Source organism: Ambystoma mexicanum, chromosome 9, assembly GCF_040938575.1.
Source record: "Ambystoma mexicanum isolate Mex_15411 chromosome 9, UKY_AmexF1_1, whole genome shotgun sequence".
NCBI lineage: Eukaryota > Metazoa > Chordata > Amphibia > Caudata > Ambystomatidae > Ambystoma > Ambystoma mexicanum.
Window position 1 is genome coordinate 1239618861 of NC_090931.1, and position 18965 is coordinate 1239637825.

The window sequence follows — 18965 nt, forward strand, 5'->3', positions numbered from 1 at the left end:
TTGACATAAAGAGCCCGCGGAAGCCGCCCATAAGCCCTGCATAGGGACACATGCTCCCAGAGGAGTAGCCAGGCACAAGAGGCACGATACACATGCTGCAATTGAGCCAACGGCTGGGAGCCCCACGGCCCAGCACAATAAATAGGGGCACCATCCCCCTGCCCCCCGCCGCAGCAGGAGATAGATTTGCGCCTTAAAACACTTGTGTATATGCGTGTTATAAATGCCATATCATATCAAGGGGTGTGCCACCCCAGAGGGGCAGGATCGTGCCCCAGCAAGCGAAGCACCCACCCAGCGTCCCCCACAAATATAGGAAGCTCACAAATACAAGGCACCAGTGATGAGGAATAGTGTGTGTGCCCCCAAGGACACGTGCAGAAGGAGCTGATCAACACTGAAAAGAGAGGGGGGGCTCCCAGGTCTGGGCCTCCACATTTGAAGGGACCGCAAGTCAACATGACCGATTTTGTGCACGTCCACTTAGTAAAGATTAAGTAAGGTTGGCGCAACCACACACCCCTGTAGTAGTCCCATGAAGGTGGATATGGAATTTGTCAGGGCACCCTCCCTATTCAGCCTTACCCTCACTGTCGTATTAGTGTGGAGCAATGCCAAGAGCTGGACTAAATGCGCAGGGTTGTTCCATGCAAGGAGTTTAGCCCACAGCCTGCCTCTCCTTAGTGTTGCATGCATTTGACATGTTTATAAAGGCAATGTAGACAGTTCCTACCCCGCCTCTTTTTACTGCTGCTAGTAAATGGGACACGGTAAAGACATTTAGTGACATCCCCATCCCTGAGCGGAAGCCTACTTGTTAGGGAGATAACAGGTGCAGTGAGGCCGTTTGTGCTCTTAGTTCCTTCAGCAACAAGGTCGCAAAGATCTTACCCAAGTCAAAAGAGCAATCGGCCTGTAATTTTCTGGGTCAGCCTTGTCGTCTTGTTTATAGATAGGGATAATAAGAGTGTCTCCATGTCTCAAACTCTACCTGTGAAAGAAATATTGTTAAATAGTTCCTTCAACGGTTGAAGCCAAGCACTCATGTTGCTTTAAAATAATACTGGGGGAATATTATCAGGGCCCGGCGCCATTGAAGCCTTCGCTCTACCAATGGCCCAAGCAATGACCTTCATCCCATATGTATCTAGTGGGAGCTCCTCTTGGTTCAGTAATTGTGTGAGATGTTACTTCATCTTTGGGTAGGAAATATTTTTTCTGCAAGTAGCTATCCCATACGATCCGACATATCACACCCTCCTCCAGCCCTTTGGTTTTACCTCCCAGTAGTGACCAAAATGTAGAGGAATCTCTGTCAATGATGGTTCTAATGACCTCTTGGTTCGTTCTGATGTGGAATTATCATCTAATTGCCTTCAAGGTACATTTGTAAGTAGCCATAAACCGATTACTAGCAGTATTGTATCCAGCCGTCCCATTGTTATTAAAAGGGAGAGCCTTCAAAGCCTTCCTCTTAACCAGCTTTGCCTCTCTCACCCTTGGGTCAAAGGTATCCTGATGGGCTCCCCCCACCCTGTATTTTACCCCTATCAGTGATTTTTTTAATACACAACTGCAATGTCAGGTTTGAATTTTCTGCATTCACGAATGGATCGCCCTTCTCAAGCCCTGCATGTCCACACCTTCTGCATTTAGATCGTGCGCCAAAACGACAAATTGGTTTTCGGGTTTCCCCAGCCATGCCAAAAACTGTGTGTCCAGCTTAGTATGCAAGTTCACTAGTGTTATGTTTGTATGATTCCAGTATAAATTTACACGTAGTACATTTTCTTTTCGACATGGAAGGTATACGTTAATGGCCATCATGTCCCGAGAGTTTAGCTTGGAATTGTGAATGTTAGCAATGCTAAACTTGGTTAGAATTGTGAGCGTTGGCCTGCGCCTGACCAAACAGAATTGTGAATGTTGGTAATGCTAAACCTAGTAAGAATTGTGAACGTTGGCCTGCATCGCATCTAGACCGGATGGTAAATGTCGGCAAGTGCCACACTTAGATAGAAGAACAAATATTATCAGTAACTTCAACTTAGAAATTGCTCCTGCCGCTTTGGTTCATAGACCCATGCAAACACTCATCCAATATCATTATGCTTACTCTCTACTCTACACCATCACACAATTAGAATGCAGCTATACCCCCGATCAATTCGGCATAGCTGTTCACATACGAACATTACTCCATAAAATACCTCATCACTCTAATAAAACGCAGCTATCCCATGACAATCCGGCCTAGCTGCTCACACAAGCGTCCTACAGGCCTAACACACTCAGAACCCAGCCTGGGTGTCCACCCTCCAGTCTGCACACATTCAACTGATTTCTCTACTACCACACCTAACGCTAGGATGCAGCTACCATCTGGCAATTACATCAGCTGCACACATAACTGGAGCAGCCACGCACCCTACGAGACCTTCTCTCACCCGGACTGCGGTCCCCGAGGGCGTTCAACCTACTAGCACTTTGAGATCATACCAATGATAAATAGAGCACTATATAAATGCCAAACAACATAACAAATAACATAACAAATAACATAACAAATAACCTCAGAGTGGGTCCAATTGTAGTTTAGGTCCAATGCAATAGCAAGCCCACCTTTCGGCCGACCTTTAGTGCCTCTTGTCGCATTCTTGTAGTAACTGTGGCACCCCTCCAATGCAAAAGCCTCTAGGGACATGGTTTCTTCAACAAAATCACACCTACTTATTTTAACTCTCAGCATTAGATCTACTTGGCATCTGGAAACCACACACATTCCATGAAGCCACACACAACACATTTTCCCTAAAGAATGGTCTGGTTGGAATTGGATTTCTTAAACATCTCTATTGCCGCCTCCAACAATGACCAGTCCTCTGTACCACCGCTAGTGATCCCATGGTCATATTTGTTGCCTGAGGTATTCTTCGTGAGTGCGACACTTAATGGTGGAAGCAGGAATAAACTCAGCCGATTGACTTTGTAGCTCCAGAAAGTCATACCCCGAAGATTTCAGCGTTTCCCGGTTGTTCCACAAAGTTTGCGCTATCAGATTGGTAACAAAATAGCACACCGAGATCTCTCTGCCTTTTTTTGGAAAAGCTACCCTTTGTATGTCATCCGATTCAGCGCACACAGTGCAGGAATTGCTTGGAACCCCATTATCATTTGGCCTCTGTTCACGTGCAATTGTCTACATTTTTCCGGGTTTATTGACCAGCCCATTATTGTCCCTTGAAAAATGTCACAAGTCATTTGTGATGTGGTTGCTTTTGGCTTTTCATTTTGAGTGTTTCCCGCTGGTGACTTTTGTGTCTGATCATTCCCATCCGGTTTAGCCAGCACACAAATCCCCACATTCAGCTGTAGCACCCGAGTGCTTCTCTGCTCTCCTTCGTTCACAGTTGTAGGTTCTGTTGTGTTTGTCGAAAGGGGCACAGTCTCAGCATTGTTGGTAGTTGGGGTTTCGCGAAAGGTAGTTATTTTCGATTGCTAATTGTTTTGAATAGATTTCTTAGTTCCCCGCGGTTTTGTGCTGTGTCTGTTTTCGTCTGTACGGATACGACTTCATTTTTGCCCCTCTCCCATACCGCTGAAGAACTTTAGTTGTTTCCTCTGTTCTTGTTTGAGACAGAGTTTTTTTTTTTTTTAGCAGAACGCAGTTGTCTCCCCTTCCTTTTATGCCTATTTACTCTGATCCGACCCTCTTGGGTGTTGTGCACGTTTTCATCCTGTACATCACGGTTGGTTGGCTCAATCCCTTTTTCTATGCCACTCGGAGAGACCATGGTAGTTTCAATTCCCTGCGCTCATTAGTTTGTTAGGTAAGGAAATACCACCTTAGCATAGGGCAAGTTAGGCCTTTTCCCAGCCTTATTGTGATTTTAATAAAATGTTTTGTAGCCCAACCTTTCCTCAGTTGTCTGTGCCTACTTCCTGATGCCTTCAAGGTTGTTTGCCGAGAGTTGGTTTATCAGGCATAGAACAGCCTGCACTAGCCCTTCCAGCCTCCCAGAAATTAGAATGAGGTAACCCGTCATGTGAATGACTGTCAAAGCCTACCAGCCCAGTTAGACACTTAGCTGAGGGAACACATGGCCCATGCCGTTTGTCGATTGGCTGGTTGTAGAGATGCATGATCAGTGGTGACTGGTATTTTGCTTTCCATTAGAGGGGTGTAATTATTTAACACAATCGGGTGTCTGTTATGCTGCATAGCAACAGAGCCCAAAACAGTATAGGGCAGATGGGGGTGGGAGTAGGGGGGGAGGGGGGAGTTGAGAAATGTTTAATAAGTCGTTGAAATTGACATTTACTGCACATTTTTGGGCTATAAAGCCAAACAATGTACACTTGGTTTTGTAGGGTAAACAATCAAAATACTAGGAAACTAATAGTACACAAAGGAGCATTTTCCATTACATTTTCCTACCACCTTTGGCCACAATACTTGCCAATTTAAGAAGATGTTTGGGAGTTTTACAAAAGTCCACCTTGGTAGGACTTTAGAAGACTCACACGGCTCCAACTCTTAGTATAGGTCTAAACCATACAAGGTTGCATACAAGCAATGGCTGAGCAGCCGAGCTTATTTTAGGAGGGAGGAAGGGCTGCAAGGAGGTACAAAAAACTTTGAGCATACGAAGAAACACGGACAAACTAAAAGTTACATAAAAATACTGGTTTATTTTATATATACGCTAAGGTAAAGGTGATTTTAACAGGTAAGCATCATAACACACAATAGGTAACTTAAAAAAAAACAACGCAAAACCCTTTTGTAGATACTTTTAGCATGACGGTATTCAATTCAAAAGTCAAGTCAAATATTGTTGTAAAAACTGTTTCAGATGAAATGAATGAAACAAGACCAACCAGGTAAATAATGGCAATTTCACATAGGCCTTAGGCTTTCGAGTCCATCCCTATCTAGTTAGGAGTGTCTCTGGGTCCGACTGGAAGGTCAAACAAGCAAGGAACAAGCTGTAGGAAGTCAGAACCGCCAGAGGAAGTCATCAGTAGCAAGTAAGTAACACTCTTTGTGGGGGAAAATGTTCAGTGACCTCCGGTGGAGACCGGCTTGTCTTCAGCCTCAGGATCCATGCCTCTTATGCAGGAACCCAGCCAATCAGCACTAATGCACCATTGAAACTGTGGGAGGCGGCTGTCCTTTCAGGCTCCACTGCCACAGGAAAATCCACAAACACATGGAACTTGGTTTCCTTTATATTGCAGGCTAGATTATTGCAGATAATAGAAGGAGATCCTATGTAGCAATTGTACAATTTTGGCAGTGGTACAATTACCGTAAGGTAAATTATCAAATACAAGTGTTACAAAATAGCAATTCACTCTAAATGACTGGGTTGGCCCATTGAATATCAATTTTAAACTGGTTAGGGATTTAAGTTAGGCTCTATTTATTTATTTAAAATTTGAAAGGCACTTATACATCTCAAAATTGTGTTTTAAAGTGCCCACAGGGCAAAGGGAAGGGAACAAGGGAACAGCAAGACAATGGAATATGATAGCAGTGATAAGCAAAATACAAAAAGCGGTCCTACTAGGCCTTGTGAACATTTGCAGCGTGCAAGTGCAGAGAGAGAGAGAATGGACAGGGAAGGTGGGGGGGTGGTAAGTGCTAGAGGTTCCACAGAGGAGGGCTGGGGCGAGAGCCAGAGGGCCAGTAGCAAAGACAACAGGTAAGTGCCAGGCAGTGACCACTTGGTGGAAGAGGGGTCACCAGCCAATAGAATAAGTGCAGGCCTGTGAGACATCCCAAGCCAGCGGTGCCCGAAGGCAAGTGCAGGGGGAGGGTGGATGCTGCAGGAGATTGGACAGAAGGCCAGGCCCCAGAAGGACAAAAGGGCTGAGGCCACCAAAAAGCGACTGCGGGGTTTAGAACAGCGGGGGAGAGAGAAGGAGGAGGAGAAGAAGAGGAAAGTTGAGATGCTTGCAGAACTTTGGGCCCTTTGAAACAGTATTTTCTTATTGTATAAGCGCATACAAGCAAAAAAAAGAGAAATAAACTGAAGGAGTTCCGGCTCAAGACGGAGAGAAAGGGGGACGCTGTTCCAGAGGAGGGAGCGGGCTGGGAAAAGAACAGGCACCTGGTCTCTGCTTAGAGAAGCTATTGACACGCAGAAAGTTGGAGCCAGATGATTGCAGGGACCTGTAAGGAGAGTATTTGGTGAGAGAAAGTTGCAGATAGCGTGGTCCCTGGCCCCGGACAGCCTTACGGATGATGCAGAGGGATTTTAATTTGATCCTTGCTGCAACAGGGAGCAAGTGGAGAGATTTTAGGGCTGGAGAGATACGGTCCCTGTGCTTGTCAACAAGAGGTAATGTTGCTTTAAAACTACCTACCTGGAATATTAGAGGTGTAAATAACCATATTAAAGCTAGGAAGAGGATTTCATACATGGAACAGCCAGGAATAAATGTGTAAGTCCTAAAGGAGATGCACCTCACAGAATCTGGCTTTGACAAAAGCTGGGGATGCCACGGGTATTACTCCTCTTTTTCTTCGTATGCTCTAGGGGTTACTATACTGATACATTGCTCTCTGGGCTTTAAACTTCATGAAGTAGCCAGGAATAAGGAAGGTAGGTTTTCAGCAGCAAATGGAGATGTTAACTGGTTATCCTAAAACCTGTATTCCATGCTATGCCCCTAATACAGACACAGCTGAGTGGTATGACTGTGTAGTGGAAAGGTTGTTCAATTTGAGAGATGGTGCTGTCTGGGGTGGCAATTTACATACAGTATTGGACCCTGGACCGGACCCGTCATCTGCGATCCCACCCCCTATTTTTAAGGCTGCGTGCACAATTCAGTGATTATATGAGCTTTATGGATTGGTGGATATTTGGAGGATTAGGCATCCAACTGGGAAATACACTTTCCACTCATATGTGCATATCTCATCAAACATAGATTTTATTTTGCTTCATGACAAGACTGTCCAATGAAATGATCACGGAAATATTTCTGCACACCTTTTTCTGTTCATGCATCAGTTCTCCAATTCCGATAACATCTGACAGTTTCAGTTCACAGGGTAGAAATGTAAATGTACAACATTAACAGATGACCTTTTAAAAGTTGACCTTGGAGAAATATTGTTTTTTTTTAGATAAATGAAGGATCTGTAAGATCACAAGCATCAATATAAGTCACCTTTAAATGTTTTATTTGGGGTATTTGTATTTCTAAAAGAGACAGGTGTTTTACGTTCTAGGAAACACATGGGCAAGTGTGAACAGAGACTAAAGAAATTGATAGAGATCTATGTAGAGCATGGAAATCCTGCTTTACTCACAGATATACAATGGGCCCTTAAGAACTTTAGGGAAACAGCTGATAGAAAAGTGAAATATTTGGGGATCCTATTGCCATACGAAAATATGGTGAAAAAAAAAACATGGGGCATTATAGGCACAATTCAGGTGGAAAGGGGATGGGTATGCACACATGCTAAGATATGAAGACATACTTCATTATCAGTATTCAAAAATAGATGCCTTTGTTTGTATTTAGAAGAAACTATATACCACCGACTGTGAAAAAGAACAGTAGCAAATCGACCAGTACTTGGAAGGTATTGGGCTAGATTGGCTAGAGGCGGGGATTACAAATAGAACCTAAATAGTTCTGTAACTATAGAGGAGATTCATAAGGCCATCATTAATTTTGCTGGGGGAATATCACTGGGGCCAGCTAGCTTTAGGGTGGAATTTTATAAAATGTTTGCAGATATCGGAGCCCTACATCTCCTTAAGGTATTTTCAAGAGGCCATTACATTAGGGATAATGCCTCCTATGAGAGAAGCACGTATACGTCTTCTGCTTCAGTCATAAAAAGATTTAGATAACATTTATGCAAGGTTATTGGCAAATAGGTCACTCCCCCTCATGACTAGATGTGTGGTGCCTGTTCAATCAGGTGTTTATCCAGAGTAAATGCACTTAATATGGTCTTAGGCACCTAGCGGAATTAGCTTCATCTACTTATACCAGATATTGCAGCTGTTTCGTTTGTTTGTTTGTTTTTGTTTCAGCATTGTCAAACACCAAAAAGCATTTGCTTTAATGGACCTTTTGTATTATGGGGTAAGGTGGCACACTTGGACCTTGCTACACACTCTGGCTTCGGACACAAGGATGAGTTTTGTTTCGTGACCAAGGCCTACTTGGCTTTCCACAAAAGTCACTAGTTTATCCACTGGACCTCTCAGCTTTCTCTCACTCCAGCCCATGTCAGGTCACCTTTTAGCTTGAAATACAGTTCAACCGAAGTTTGTTTCCTTCTAGTTACCACAATTCAGTACAGGTTTCCCTCCTCCGGGCTCAAAGTTTCAAACATCATTTGTGGGGTTACCTTTCCCCAAGCTTCAATCACACCTTCATAGGCTTCTCTCCGTCGGGCTCAAGCCACCTTTCACTTTCTTTCCATTGTCAAAGACTTTCCAAACTGCAGTGCTTTTGCTCTTACCTCAACATCTTTCCTCAAACTCCACTCTCTCCTACACCAAGGCCTCTTGGTAAATGTAGTTTCGAGCACAGTACTTGAAAAGTTCAAAGATATCTCTCACATCCAGGTTTCCCTCTGCCGGGATCATACCTAACAGTTCAAATATTGCATCTGTTTGTTTCTCTTCCCGCTGCTTCTATGGCATCAGACATTTCAGAGAGACTTTCGATTGGGCAATCTTCTTTCATCGGATCACTCTGTTACTTTGCATCTTTAATTTACAGTTATTTACAATACTTTGCTTTCTCTTGCGTCTTGTCACACGCGCAACCTTCATTTGTCAGATACTGTTGCCATCAAGTTTCATTTAGCACAGACCAGACTTTCATTGCTTTCATCAACTCACCAGGTGTGTTCATTATTTTTCGTCTTTCACAGCTTTTGATCCTGAAGTCAAGGCTGACAGCACAACTGCTGTTCACCCGGGAGGGGGGCTGGTATCCTTGAAACACAAAAAAGTGGTTTGTCTCTTCTCTCTGGCTGGGCTTCCTTGTGCAACCCTCAAGGCCCTTTGGCGGTATTGCTCTCTCTTAGTGGTGATCAAGGTTTTTCCGTACCTCAGTTCCATCCCTCGGCCTGTCGCTCTGCTCTGCCCTCGCCCTGTAAGAACTGCTCCTTTTCGTGCATCGCCTTGCCTCGAGATCTAATAGCTACCAGGTTTATGTGATTAAGATAAAGTGCCTGACCCGGCATGATCTTATTACTGGGACATGTCCAATGTATTGCATGGGTGGTACTCCTTGCAGTCTCAGACCGCCTCTTCCGGCTCAGTGTTTGTGTAGGAAAGCGAGGGGGATCTGGGAAGTTGGAATATCCTATAAAATAGGAAGGGACAGGTATTTGGAAGGGGGGGGATACCATATCTTGCCATTAGGCGTTCCTCCCTTACTCCCCGAAGATCCCTTACACAGGTGATCCTCCCGCACTTGTCCACCCCAGGGTCTGGATACAAAGGAGCTGGCCATGACTTGGCCACCTGAGTAAGGGATCCCCAGGGTATAGGCAGTGAAACACCCTCTGGTTTTTCACCCTGTATTATATAATTAACCAAATGCTATAATAAGCGTTAATGGTCGACTCTCCAACGGCTTCCTGTGGGCAATCCAGAAGGTGGACTCAGACCAGAGGACACGTTTAACAGTAGTTTATTTAAATTAAAAGAAAACGCTGCACTGTCCCTACTACTAAACCTTTCCTAACCAAACTAAACTAAGGTAAGGTGCTGGTCTATAGTCCAAAATAAAAATGGTCCTCGGTCCAAACCTATCCACTAAACTGGCACTACCACTTAGCAAAAGCGTAAAAGAAAAATCAGATGAGTGCCCTGCAATCTAGTTTCTTCTCAAAAGGTATCTCTCTGGCAGTTCCAGGAATACTTTCTGGGTCGGAATCTAATGGTTACAAGTAAATAAGACAGTTCAACTCAAGAAAACAGTTCTTGTGAATCTATAAAATGTTTCTCAAACTTAAGTTCCTTGAAAACCAAACGGTCCAAACATCTTTAGGTGGAGGGATTCTCCCCTAGACCCTTTGCACCAACTGGTTTCTGGTGCATCTGTGCTACCCAGATTACGGCTTTTCACGCTCCCTCTTGTGTCTGTGTAGTTCCTTTGGGAGTCCCTGAACTAAGGTCTCAATTAGTTATGTAGGTTTCCTGTGATCTCTCTCTCCTAGCTCTTAGCTTTAGTGGATCCCTGGGACCCTTCTGGAGTTTTGTGCTGTTCCAGTGTCTCAGGCTCCTTTAACCTTTTGACTCGTCTCGTTCTTACTCTGTTCTCAGGATTCTGTGGCCCTTGGATGGGGCTAAGGTTGTCCTTCACTCTTCTGTACTCGTTCTCTCCTTTCTTCTCCTTCCTCTGACCTTTGAAACCTGCGTACCTGTTGTGCTGCAGTGCTGGTTCCAGTGAGGGTGTGTCATCAGCGATGGCAGCGGTCTCCACGGCTTGTCGCTCTTCCGCACTAGGTGCTGGAGGTCTTAGAATACCACTCATCCCGGCTCGCTCTCTCTATTTTCTCTCTGTCTGAGAGCCCAGGACCAAATCCTCCCATCGGTCCTGGACTCTGGGTCCGTTTGCCATGGGTCAACCACGTCCAATACATGGTCGCGCCTCCAGATCTGGTTTGCTGGCATGGCCTCTCAGGCCTTGCATACTTCCTCGTCTGGCAGGTGCATCTATCTCTGGCATCCGCCTCCTTACGTGCTCCTGCTGGCTGTGCGTCTCCGTCCCATGTCGACGTTCTCACGTGAGAGTCTCGCCTTGGAATAGGGTTTCAACTCCTCCATTCAAGTATTGTTGACCCTTTATTCTTGCTTCGATATTCAAAAGGGGTGTTTGGTTTACCACTGGCTGTAAAGCAGGTGGAAAGTTGAGCATTACCTAGAGCCAAACACAGAGGTATTGTCATTATTTCTTACTCCCAAGTCGGCAGGTAATACCCTAGGGAGTTCCCCCATGGGAATCTGAGTCCCTATCCCCTAAAAGAGGGTTTTGCTGAGCAGGCTCACCTCCCTAGCCTCAAAGGGGGTGGCTCCCCATAAGTAATAAGGGGCGAATTCCCCAGTTCTTCACATGCTCTATAGGCAGGGTACAAAATAGGGCTGCCCTCTAATGCCAATGCTTTTTGCCCAGGCCATTGATACCATTGCAGCTTTTTATGGGGTCATCATGGCATACAACTTTACATACATAGGCTGATTGTCTCAACCTATGCAGATTATCTGATGTTAATTAAGGATTTGAGAGAGGATCAGGCTCCTATAATGTGCTACAAATTAATGCGGGGACAAGTCAGGTCTGTGGATCAAACTCACTAAATCTGACTTTTGGCTGCATTAGCAGAATGAACTAGGAGGTTATAAGAGGTTTCGGCATTCAAATGGGAAATGGAAAATACCAATTGTTTGGGGGCTGAAATTGCAAAATGATTATACTATATTGTTTAAGGAGAATTTTCAGAAGGCAGTTGACTATTTAAAAAAACACAGGTGGGTAAATGGAGATGGTTGCCCTGGTCTTTGATTGGCAGGATCACTTAACAAAATGGCGGCACTCACCTTTTTTTGTTAATGTTCCCCATATCTTGCCAAATTACTTTTTTCCTAACTCTATAAAGTATATTTGTAGAGTTCATTTGGGAAACAGCCTAGGGTTGGATGGAGTAAGTTAGTGGTTCTGCTTAAGGAAGGTAGACTTGCCTTTCCAGATTTGTAAAACTGTTTATCGGACGAAACCCATTTTATCATCATTTTGGTATTTAGACAATCCAAAATGATCACATTTACAAATTGAGAGGGCAATGGCAGCACTGGTACTTCAGATCATTAAGAAAAGAATGAGATGAAATAAATATTGTGGCCTGTACATGCTGTTCTTATTGTAGGATGGTGACTAGACTTCACATGCAGCATCTTTATTCCACTTTACTACCTGCCAACTTTATCGCTGGTGTTTCGATTTCCTGTGAAAGGCTATCTGTGTACATATTAACCAGCCTGCAGATAAAAAAATCGTGGCAATTTTTTCCTGAAATTCAGTTCATTACATTGGGTTTAAGTAATCTACCGTCCAGCAAGGTTTTAATATTGTAGAAAACAATACATTTAAAAATGTTTCAGCAGTTTTCCCTTTCAACCGCCTGAAATTGAAATATTCAGAGATCTGATTTGTGTAAAGGGAAAAGGAAGATTACTGAAGATGTTTGGGCTCATATATGTGCAAACTAAATGTATATCATTTAACCCCAGGCTTATACTTATTCATTTTAGATGCTTGCATTAAATATATTCTACACTGGCAAGACTGCATAGATACTACTGGGATACCTCAGACATGTATGCAGTGTCAGGCTGAATTTACAGATTAATTTAGTGAGGGGTTTGAGAAACGCAAGGATATTCTCACTCCGAAACCCCCTGCATGCTCTTCTCATGAGCCCAGGGAAAGGCCATCGCTCGTTGATCGCGACCCTGTGGGTGTAGAAGCAAGAGAGGATCACCCGAGTGGAGGGTTCTTGGAGTTTAGGAGTGGGGCACCCTCAGGCAATACGTGGTTGTTAGGCAAGATTGTATGCAGTACTCTTTGGGAACACTACAACAACCCCGACTACAGGTAATAGGAAACCCAACCTTTGGTATAAACTTGTACTATACAGTTTTGGTAGTGTGTTGAGCAGCCAGGCTTATCTCAAGAGGGGTCAATGTGAGCTGTAGGGGCGTTACAGAGTCACAGTTACAAGTATTCAAATAAACACTTGCACACAAGGTTTCTGTTCAGTGTTTCAGCTCCTCGCGTCTACCACAAATAGCAACACTGCGTTTCCTGGCTGTCGAGATGGGCTTCCCTTGCTTCTGGGGTCCTGCACTCTGTTGAGGGGGCTCAGGCTCGGTCAGTCCTGCTTCCTGGGAGTCCAGAGGATCTTCCTGGAGCTCTAGGCCAGCTTAAAAGCAACGCACACAATCTGGTGTTCCTCTCCCTGGCTATACGGTTTCCAGCAGCAACTCTGTGGAAATTCAACCAGCTCCGAGAAGGATGTCCAGGTGGCTTACTTTGGAGTTGATTGGTCCCACCAAGTCAAGGGGAGTAGTCGTCCTTACAGGGGCTTCTCCATAGAAACGAATTTGGAGTTTCAGCACGGCAGCAGGGCTTCACCGGGAAAACCAACGGTCCAGGAGTTGCAGCAGGCGTCCTCTTCAAGTTCTTCTTTGGTTTCTTCGTCCAGTAGTAGACTCTGCCTTCCAAGCCAAAAGCCTCGCCTTTCATTCAGTTCTCTCCCATTCATTCCAGCCTGGCTGTCAGTCACCCAGCAGGGTGGCTGTCCTTGCCGGACAGTCAGCCAGCCAATCACTACAGAGTGCATTTGGGTCTCGTAGGAGACAAAGCACAGGGAGTTTCGGGCACTTCCCTCATTTCCTGCCCACCCCACCCTGGAGCCAGATGTGGGCTTCACTCGTGAATACCACCAAAGGCAAAGCGAACAATGGGACCAAACCTGATTTGGCGCGCAGAGTAAGTCTCAAGAAGGACCTTCCCACAAAGAAATAGCAAAAAAGAAGGCTGGGCCATTTTGACAAAAATGGCACCGTTGGGTACTTTACTACAGCTGCAAACGCAGCCTGCGGTAAATGCACACCACAGTAGTTAAAACGAAACCACTGCCACCAGCCATTCATTGAGTAAAGGGTAACATAAAAATTGTTACACGAGAAGCTAGACAAAGGGGATACTAGGTAACCCCTCCGGCACCCTATTGCAAGATAGTGTGCTGGCTCTAGAAAGTTACAAGTGTAAGTAAAGTCAATTTCACCTTCCCAGGGAAGGTATTTAAACCTTGGGAAATCTGAAAGACTTCACTGGGCCACTGCACTGAAAGTGCAGTGTGACACAATGTAAAAGATGATGCCTATGGAGTTTGTCAGGCTCCATATCCAAAGGAAACACAAAGCTCAGAAATCACATTAAAGTACATGAGAGAGTGGGGAAAAAGGGTCTCACTCTCTCCAGGTTAAAAAGAAATCAAGTCCTCAGCATCCAGCAAAGTTGCTGGGGGTCTCTAAGGTAGAGGGAATTAGCACATTTCTGAGAATTCTGCCTAACAATGGTATCCCCCTTTCCCCTAGAATGCCCCAACCTTTATGGGTTATTGCAAGACCTCTCCCTGCATTTGTCATTTAAAAGTACTGGAACTAGGAAGGGGAGACAGTAGTAAACACTAAACCTTCATTTTACCACTCTGGTACTCGGATGAAGAAGATGCTTGCAGAGAGTCAGGCAAACCTAAGTAAGGGGACACACATGTGCATCCTGTTAATTGGTTCCAGGTGTATAAAATGAGGGTCAGAGAACAAGAGAAGCTAGCAACAGGGAGGCTGCATGGCAGAGGCCAACAGAGGACCCCTGTATGTGTGGAGGCAGCCATGGTGAGACCAGAGCAGGTGCCAGGTCACTGACAGAGACCCAAAGGACCTTGTATGGCCCTAGACAAGTGGGCGGTATAGTGGACACGGGTGTCGGAGCCGCCGGAACAAGCAGCAGGAGTTGCGGGTGCATCCAGGAGAGAGAAGAGGACGTCTGCGTAGGGAGAGAAACCTCACTGATCACTGGCATGCAGAGAACACTGCCAGGCAGGCAAGCAGGGCTCACATCAGAAGGCCTACCGGCCTCACAAGCAAGGAGGAAGCTGAAGGGGCCGTCAAAGGGAGCTGCAATCATCCAGTGAGTGTCAGGGAGAACACTTGAGCACCGGGGCACTCCTAACAGACCGGAATAAGTAACAGACTTTGAAAACAAGTGCAACTAATGCTTATTGAATACCGAACCAAACAAACTTGAAACTACATATAACAAATGCAATATAAATACCGAACTGCCTGAAAACGTACGGTTGAGCATAACAAATGCATTCTAAATACCAAAATACATGAAAACTTAGTTGAGCATAACGAATGCGCCGTAATTACTGAAGTCAATGGAAATTTAAAACTAAGTCTAATGAATGCATCTTAAAAACCGAACTGAATGAAAAGGTGAAATTAAACATAACAGAAGTATATTAAATACCCAACTGAATGAAGCTTTGAAGTTAAATATATTGAACACTCAAAACAAATCGCAAAAGACAAATGAAGTGCCCATGTGAAAAACTATTGAAAAGGGCATAAGAAGGGATATGAATAAAACCCCACAAAGGTGAACTTTTATGAGTGAAAGCAATGTGGCAAGGCCACAGACTGGCAAGGGGTGGGTGACACGTGATGGCAGAATCAAAGGATGATAAGGAGAAGCCAAATAAGTGTACACTTGCACATACTCCCAAGAGGACAACAAAGTGCAATTAAGTGAAAGTGACTTGGTCCACAGGGGCAAGAGCTGAAGAACCTGTGTAACCCCAGAAACTGGGTATCCTGGTTACACGGCCTGTGATCAGTAGATCGTGTGGTCTGACAACTGCGCCTAGACCAGTGAGCCTGAATTAGGAGAAATCAAAAACCTTGTAAAACAAACAAGAGGAAGTATTGTGAGGCAAACCAGAAGCAGGGTCAGTTTGACCTCGAGTTATGTTATATTTTTAGAAAAGACTGAAATAAACTTGGAGGAGTTAAAATCTTGCGGACGGGAACCCCAAGACTTGAGGAACTGCGCGTGTTGTCTTAAAGGCAAAGCCTCAAGACCCCTTTTCTTTTTGTACTGTGTTGCTTGGAGCTTGGGGGCGGGAACCCAGAGGACTATTTGGAACGGTGTTGTCTTGAACGTGAAAACAATGATCTTGAGACTTTGTATGGAACTTGTGTGCAATAGGGGAAGGGGGAGCTGAATTAAAGCTTAGAGCTGGAAGAAGCTCAGACATTTAAGTTGAGCACTGTTTATTTTGTTAGTAACATCCCTACACATTGTTAAGCTTTAGTTGTGAAGGCAAGAAAAGGTATTGGACACAGACAGACTTAAGTTGAACTCGGACTACGACTTTCATAGGTTTTGTTCAGGTAGGGAAAGCCCACCTTAGTACAGGGCAAGTTAGGCCTTCAACCATCCTGACATTTAAGTTAATGAACATCTCTTGTTTGTTGTCTGTGTCTTGCTTCATGGTGCCTTCACAGGGGTTATACAAGAGGTTTGAGTAAGGGCTTAAAAATTAAGAAATATTGTAAATGAATATGTAGAATTACCTTTTATTAGCCTTCTGGGCTTTACAAAGTTGGTTCCATCACATGTTTGAAACTCGCTGATCTGATGTTGACGTTGGCTCAGAGGAGAGTTGCCATCCCATGGTGGAAAAGACCTCCTACTGTAAGAAAACGGACTCACAGACACAGTTTATTGTGCACTTTTTGCTGGCCTATTGGATTTGTTCTGACTCATGAGGAAGTGGGATCCTTTTTTCCCCTCACAACCCCATTCTTTTTCGAAATGTTTTTTTATTAATTTTTAAAAAGAAACCGGTGCTACAACAACAACTCCATGGCCTCCCCCTTCCACCTCTGTGCAACCTTGCTACCACACACCCATTCTTGTTTTGTAATCTGTGAACCCCTATTTTGATGGCATCTACTTGCCTCCATCTTTGTCTAGGGCATGTGTAATTTCCTATTGTAGTGCACAGCACTGTATGTGCAGTGTTACTGGAAGCTCCTTGAGCTTCCCTCTTTGGTTTTATTTTAATTCCTTGCAAGAACTACTGTTCCCAAGGATAGAGGATATTTTTATCCTACCTACACTTTTCTTGTGAGACCAGCCCTCTCCACCTTATGTGGAATGCAGAGGGGACACACTGTCCCTTTTTATGATAGGATATGATATATTTTATTTATATCGCGCTCATACCCAGGTGTTTCAGAGCGCGACCAAGCAAAGGGAGGGGAACAGTGGAGAGAACAAACAATCTTATTTTCACCTCTCCTGTAGCTTTCTAGTTACAGAAAAAAATCTGAGTGGCTGTTGGCAGTGGATACTTTTTCTACCAATTTTGTGACATACAACACAGGCTGCATTCGCAGCTGCAGTAAGGGACACATGGGACACCCTTGATCCAAAATGGTTTCAGTTTTTTTCACCAACTCACAATGGTTTGTTCTTTCTTGGACTTTCTTCTGCTGTGCTGGGTGGGGGAGGTCAATGTTCGTCTTCACCGGGATCCCTTTGTGAAGCCCGCCCAAAAAGCACCAGTGTGACTGGGAGGATAGGAACCTGGGAGGACTCTGAAATGCCACAGGTCTTTGTCCCCCAGTGTGCCTGCTTAGATCCAGTTCTCACTGGGATGCTGGCTGCCCTGAAAGACAGCCCCCACCCCACGTTTGAATGAAAGCATGCATGCTGAATGGCTGGGTTCCTGCATAAAAGGCGAGTGTCTTGATTCTGAAGCCATAGTCGAACACTAGAACATCCATTGCAAATAGAAGGATGACGTAACCAGGTACCTACCGCCAGAGCTATGCCATCCTGCTCAACTGTCTCCATGATAACCTGGGTTTCACCGATCAGGCCCTGGCCTGGCTGACCTCTTTCCTCTCCGATCTACCCTCCCATGTCCAACTCTGGTCCTTCCTCTCCTCTATCTCGATCTGTGGTGTTCCCAAAGGGTCCAACTTCTCTCCCTGGCTGTTCAACCAATGCCTGGCACTCCTTTCCCACTGCATTGCCGCTCTTTGCCCCAACTTTCAGTGCTACAAGGATGACACACAACTCATTTTCAGGCTCCTCCTGCCACTTTGTCTCCTTCTCTCATCTCTGACTGTCTGCTATCCAGGAGTGGTGTGCTGCCAATGATCTCTGCCTTAATGCCAGTAAGACCGAGATTCTCCTCATCGGCACACCTGCTCCCTCCTTTCCTGTCACTCTCTAGCCAGCCTCTCTTGGCCCTCTTCCTGCTCCCACCTGTGAGGCTAAAATCCTCAGTTATCTTCAACTCCACACTCATCCTCTCCTCACATCTCTGACGTCTCTAAGAAGTCACACTACCAGATGCACCTCCTCAGAGGTATTCTTGCTTCCTCCCCCAGAAGCTCACTGTCTCCAGAGCTCTGGTTCTCTCTAGGTTGGACTACTGCAACAGCCTCTGTCTAAATCTGCCTGCTTCTACTCTCCGCCCTCTGCAACTCATCCAGAACAGGACTGCGAGACTTGTCCGTGGCCTCCAGCCCAGGGATCGTATCTCTCCAGGACTGAAATCTCTGGACTGGCTCCCAGTGGCTGCGATGATTAAGTTCAAAACCGTCTGCATTGTCCACAAGGCTTTCTGGGGCCTGGGGCTTCAATACCTCCAACTCTCTACCTAAATATATTCTCTCTCGAGTTCTTTGCTCATCCGCCTCCAACTCCCTCAGAGTCTATCGCTTCTCCAAGCAACAAGTTGGTGGTAGATCTCTTTCTTCGGCTGGGGTCTCCCTCTGGAACAGCCTCCCTGAAACTTGAGGAGAACCATCTCCGGTTCCGGAAGCACCTCAAAACCTTCCTCTTTGCTTATGCGTTCTCTCCTCTTCTCCCCTGCTGAAGTCCTGGCTGAAACTGCACTGGTCACCTGGCTACCCTCTGATTTCGGGTCCAGGTGCCCTCTCCCGCCAGTTGCACCCCTGCACTGCCTCCTTGGCATCCCCCACACTTGTGGGACCGTCCCAGTATCCCCACAGCCCCCTAAGAACACGTAACACCTGATGTCCGCACTTACCCTTGCACTTGCCACCAGCTGGCCGCACTTTTACTTTTGCTTATTTATTTATTTTTACTGTCGTTCCCATGTATTGCACTGCCCCCTCTCCCTTTACCCCTGCACTTTTTCCCCTTCCCCTGCACTTGCGCGATCTCAAGGTCACCTGGCCTAGTAAGATCGTGGTCTCTGTCTTCCCTCCGTTTTCCTCCCTTGCCTCGTCGCGCCTTGAAACACTGGTATATAGGCGTGTTATAAATTACATATCATACCAGAGTGACCGCTGCTG

At 45.3% G+C, this 18965-nt stretch overlaps 1 protein-coding gene across 6 annotated transcripts in view; it reads right to left on the bottom strand.

The window, feature by feature from the left end:
* Positions 1 to 18965, bottom strand: part of SLC35F5 (solute carrier family 35 member F5) — a 1900137-nt gene that overhangs the window by 1290006 nt on the left and 591166 nt on the right. The gene's annotated exons all lie outside the window — the stretch shown is intronic.